Here is a 6,255-nt window from a genome sequence, read left to right on the forward strand (position 1 = left end):
CCCATGTTGGTCTAGAATCTATTTACCTCTGCCTTAAAGATATCGAATGATGCTGCTTTCCACTCTCTGGGGAAGAGAAATCCAAAACATTCATAAATCACTGTGAGAAAAAAAATTCTCCTCATGTTAATTTGGAGACCCTTTATTTTTAACCTGTGTCTCCTAGTTCTAGTGTCTCTTACAAGGCTCCTGGGGATCTTCTAAATTTCAACAAGATACGTTTCATTCTTTCAAGCTTCAATAGCCGGAGGCCCCACCTGTCCAAAGTTTCCACAGGAAGGAAGGAACCACGTACTGAGCAAACTATTAGAATTAAAGGCAGACAAGTCCCTAGGGCCTGATGGCCTACATCCTAGAGTCTTAAAGGAAACAGAAATGGTGGATGCATTAGTTATAATATTCCAAAGTTCCCTGGATTCTGGAAAGGTTCTAGACGATTGGAAAATACTGTTAAAATGACATTCAAAAAGGACAGAATGCTGAAAGTAAGAAAACATAGACTAGTTAGTTTAATGTCTGTCATTGGGAAATAGTTGATCAATTATTGTGGAAGTAGTAATGGGACATTTGGAAAGTCAAAAGACAAACTATCAATCTCAACATGGATTTTTAAATTCTCTTGTGGGATGTGGCTGTTACTTACTGACTGGCCAGCAATTATCGCATATCGCTAGCTGCACTTGAGAAGATGGTGGTGAGCTGTTTTCTTGGATCGTTGCAGTCCCTCTGCTGGAGGGAGACCAACCAACACCTTCAGATAGGGAATTCCAGGATTTTGCCGAGCAACAGTGAAGGAACGCCAATATATTTTCAAGTCAAGATGCTGACAGGCTTCCCATATATCTGCTGCCCTTATCTTTCTAGATGGAAGTGATAGTGGGTTTGGGAGGTGCTGTCTAAGCATCTTTGGTAAATTTCTGCTGTACATCTTATAGATAATACACACTGCTGCTACTAAGTCTCAGTAGTGGAGGGAGTGGATGTGGTACCAATCAAGCAGGCTGCTTTGTCCTGGATGGTGTGAAGCTTCTTGAGTGTTTTTGGAGCTGCACTCATCCAGATAAATGGGGAGTATTCTCTCACACTCCTGACTTGTACCATGCAGATGGTTCTCAGGTTTTGAGGAATCAGGAGGCGCGTTACTCACTGCAGTATTCCTAGCTTCTGACCTGCACTTGGTAGCAACTATATTTATATGACGACTCCAGTTGAATTTCTGGTCAATGCTAACCCCCAGGATTTTGTTAGTGGGGGGAGTTCAGTGATGGTAACACCATTGGAGTTCAAGGAGCAGCACTTAGATTGTCTCTTATTGGTGATGGTCATTGCCTGGCATTTGTGTGGCATGAATGTTACTTGTCACTTTTCAGACCAAGCCTTGTTGCATTTGAATATGGACTGCTTCAGTATCTAAGGAGTTGTGAATAGTGCTGAACATTGTGCAAACATCAGTGAACATCCCCACTTCTGACTTTATAATGGAGAGAAGGTCATTGGTGAAGCAGCTAAAGATGGTTGGGCCTAGGTCACTACCCTGAGCAGCTTTTGCAGAGATATCCTGGATTTGAGATGATTGACATCCAACAGACACTACTGTCTATAAATGTGCCAGGTGTGACTCCAACTAATGAGAGTTTTCCCCCAATTTGCATTGATTCCAGTTTTGCTAAGGCTCCTTGATGCCACACTCAGTCAAATGCAGTCAAAGGCTGTTACACTCACCTCACCTCTGGAATTCAGCTCTTTTGTCAATGTTTGAACCAAGGCAGTAATGAGGTCAGGATCTGATTGGCTCTGGCAGAAGTCAAACTGGGCCTCACTGAGCAGGTTATTGCTGAGCAAGTGCTGCTGATGACACCTTCCACCACTTTACTGATGATCAAGAGTAGACTGTTGGGGCAGTAATTGACAGGGTTGGATTTGTTCTGCTTTTTGTGTACGGGGTATACCTGGACAATTTTCCAGATTGTTAGGTAGATGCCAATGTTGTAATTGTACTGGAACAGCTAGGGTAGCAGCAAGTTTAGGAGCAAAAGTCTCCAGTACTATCGCTGGCATGTTGTCAGGGCCCAGAGCCTTTGCACTATCTAGTGCTTCCAACCCTTTCATGACATCACGTTGAGTGAATTAAATTGCCTGAAGATTTGCACCTGTGATGTTGGGGACCACTGGTGGAGACTGAGATAGATCAAAACTCAGCACTACTGCCTGAAGATTGTTGCACATGTTTCAGCCCTATCCTTTGCACTGATACGTTAGGCTCTTCCATCATTGAGGATGGGGACATTTGTGGAGCCTCCTCCCCCAGTAAATTGTTTAATTGTTCACCCCCATCCATGACTGGATGTGGCAGGATGCAGAGCTGCGATCTCATTGCTTGATTGTGGGATTGTTAAGCGCTATCACATACTGATTATGCTGTTTGACATGAAAGTAGTCCTGTCTGGTAGCTTTATTCGGTTGACGTCTCATTTTTAGGTTGATGCTTTGAGTCCAGTGACTCTCCATCAGAATAGTTCTAAACTCACAATGTTAACTCTGCTTTCTACTTACAGATGTTGCCAAACCTGCTGAGTATCTCCAGCACTTTCCGTTTCTGTTTCAGATCTCCAGCATCTGCAGTTCATAAAACCCTTACACTGTAGAAAGCGGCCTTTTCGCCCAACAAGTCCACACTGATCCTCCGAAGAGTAAACCACCCAGAATCTATTCCTCTACCCTATTACTCTACATTTACCCCTGACTAATGCACCTAATCTACACATTCCTGAACACTATAGCCAATTTGCCACGACCAATTCATCTAACCTGCACATCTTTGGATTGTGGGAGAAAACCAGAGCACCCAGAAGAAACCCACGCAAACACAGGGAGAAGGTGCAAACTCTACACAGACAGTCACCTGAGGCTGGAATCGAACCCAGGTCCCTGGTATGGTAAGGCAGCAATGCTATCCACTGAACCACTGTGCCACCCATTCTTTGTTGCATTGTTAAGTGTGCCTGGTGCTGCTCTGGACATGCCCTCTTGCAATCTCCATGGTGATGATTAAGTGGGGGATATGCTGGGCCATGAGATTGCTAATTGTTCTGGAGTACACTTCTGTTGCTGTTGATGGCCACAGCACCTCATGGATACCTAGTCTTGAGTTGCGAGATCTGTTTGAAGTCTGTCCCATTTATCACAGTGATAGTGCCACACAATATGATGGACATTATTCTCAATGTGAAGGTGGGATTTCATTTCCACAAGGCCCGTGCGGTGATTGCTCTTACCAATACTGTCATGGACAGATGCATCACAGTTGGCAGATTGGTAAGGATGAGGTCAAATATGTTTTTCCATCTTGCTAATTCCCTCACCACGTGTCACAGAACACAGTCTGGCAGCTACGTTCTTTGGAATCTGATCAGCTTGATCAATATTGCTGCTGGAAATGTGTTGCTGGAAAAGCGCAACAGGTCAGGCAGTATCCAGGGAACAGGAGAATCGACGTTTCGGGCATAAACCCTTCTTCAGGAAACTGATTCCTGAAGAAGGGCTTATGCCCGAAACGCGATTCTCCTGTTCCCTGGATGCTGCCTGACCTGCTGCACTTTTCCAGCAACACATTTCCAGCCCTGATCTCCATCATCTGCAGACCTCACTTTCTCCTCAATATTGCTTCTGCCCAGCCACGGTTGGTGGTGGGCATTGAAATCTCCCACCCAGAATACCGTTTGCACCCTTTCCACCCTCAGTGCTCTCTCCAAGTGTCGTTCTACATGGAGAACTCATTCATCAGCAGAGGGAGGGCAGTACTCATAACCAGCAGGTGAGGTTTCCTTGCCCATGTTTAACCTGAAGCCACAAGATTTCATGGGGTCCAGAGTCAATATTGAAGATTCCTAAGGCAACTCCCCCCCACCAACTGTAGTTAGAAGTGGTAGCTATGAAGTTGCCAAATCAGTTGAGCAAACTATGTAGCTGAGTAAAGAGCTATAATTAGGAATAAAATAAGTGATGTATCTACTTCTTGAATAGAAATGAATAAGTTATAGATAAAGCTGGAAGAATCCTTCCAGTCTTTGCAGACTTAAAGCTGCTCAGATTCAACACATCAATGAATGCAACAAGATGTTGAACTCGATAACACAAAAACATAGAATATAAGTCAGTGGGAGTGATGATCAAACTTATTACCAGTATGTAGTGAGAAACACTTTGAGTACTGTGTTGTTTCTCATTACCAGGAATTGAGAGAGATATTCTAATGCAATGCAAAGCATTGAAGAACTGTGAAACAGATCTCCAGAATTCGCAGTCTGACTGATGAGAAATGATGGGAGACAGCTGAGGGATTTTACCTTGAAAAAGAAGCACTGATAGATTCAGAATGAGAAGCGGACATGAAGATCTCTCTTGTTGGATGAATGAATTAACCAAATGGCCTTCCTCATCCATTATTAGCTCATGATCTAATATTCCAACTTCAATGCAGTGAGAGTTGCTGGTCTCAGTAACACGAGAAGGATTTAAATCCTCTGGTCCCCTGGAGTAGAGCACAGGTAGAGGTAGTCATCTCAAAAGCACATCCAAGAAGCATCAGGGATGAATAATAGTCAATAGGAGCACTATCAGATAGATGCAATCCCCAGTGGAGTAATATCCTTTTGTGAGAATGTACCTTTCAACATAGAAGTGGAGAAACAATTCAACTTAATGTGTTTAGTAACAAAACTTTCCAAAGATAGGATTATGTGGAATTGAGACAATAGTCATCAAATCTCCAGTACTACATCTGCTGCTTCGAATAAAACTAACAGCTCTGTTGCCAACTGGTACAGATTCTCACATGGTACAACCTTATTTCAGGGCCTGCCTTTTCTATTTAAACCACAAATAACCTGGTGTAAAATAATTGCCTTTGATCTATCTTACAATTTTAGAACAGGTTTCTGTAAAATCAAAGGAACTAGAAATCAGTGTGTTATAAGTGAAAAGGTCATAAAGAACAAGGTAAAAATAAGGTTTTTTGTCAAATGCAATTGGTGGGGCAGACATTTATTTTGAGTTATCTTTGCTTGAGTCTATTGTATTTTGAAAATTAAGTTGCTATGAATGGGATTTGATCAGCTTGGGTTCCAATTAAAGTGAGAACAATAGGGATGTTGCATTATCTCAATAAGCAATGCTGCATTCTGACGTTATGGTTCATTGAATAATATTGAGTCGTACCATGAGGCTCAGATAAACTCAATGTTTAATGAAAGCAAACAAAATGAGATTGAAACACACTCCTCAAACTAATCCAAATCAAACAGCACACAAACATGATCTGCATCCAAATCATCAAGCACATTTCCTGCAATAGCCAACACAGCACCAAAATCTGCAAAACAAGCCCTACAAATGCCAGTCAATGACTATTTCCAATAAGACAGAATCTAACTATTTCCCCTTGATATTGAATGGCACTGTTATCACTGAATCCCGTATGATCAACATTCTGGGGCTTATCATTAATCTGAAATTGAAATGGACGAGCTATTTAAGTACAGTGACCACAAAGGCTTGGAGTACTGTGGTCTCCCCAGTGTCTGTCCAGCATGTACAAGGCATCGTCAAGAGTATGAAGGAATACTCCCCAGATACCTGGATGAGTGGTGCTCTGACAACTATCAAGAAGCTTCACAGTATCCAGGACAAAGCAGCTCACTCAATTTGCACCCTCAGCTTGCACTCCCAATACCACAGATGTACAATGGTAGCAGTGTGTTACATAATATATAGGAGGAGAAGTAGGCCATTCAGCCCAGTAAACCTTCACACCAGTTAATGAAATAATGGCTAATCTAATAATCCTCAATTCCACTTTCTTGGCTTTTCCCCATTAGCCTTTGATTCCCGCACTGGTTAAAAATCTGTCAATCTTAACCACACACATACTCAATGAACCAGCCTCAACAGCCCTTGAGACAAAGAATTATACAAAATCACTACCACCCTCTGAGAGAATAAATGTCTCCTCACCTCTGTCTTATATTTGTGACCCTTTACTCTGAGATTATGCCCTTCGGGTGCTCCGGTTTCCTCCAACAATCCAAAGATGTGCAGGTCAGGTGAGTTGGTCATGTTAAATTGCTAATAGTGTTAGATGCACTAGTCAGGGGTAAATATAGGGTAGGGGAATGGGTCTGGGTGGGTTACTCTTCAGAGGGTCGGTATGGACTTGTTGGGCCAAATGGCCTGTTTCCATACCTTAAGGAATCTAAT

Source organism: Chiloscyllium plagiosum, unplaced genomic scaffold (assembly GCF_037043375.1).
Source record: "Chiloscyllium plagiosum isolate Xiang-an unplaced genomic scaffold, Cpla_swu_hap1 HiC_scaffold_11, whole genome shotgun sequence".
Lineage (NCBI taxonomy): Eukaryota > Metazoa > Chordata > Chondrichthyes > Orectolobiformes > Hemiscylliidae > Chiloscyllium > Chiloscyllium plagiosum.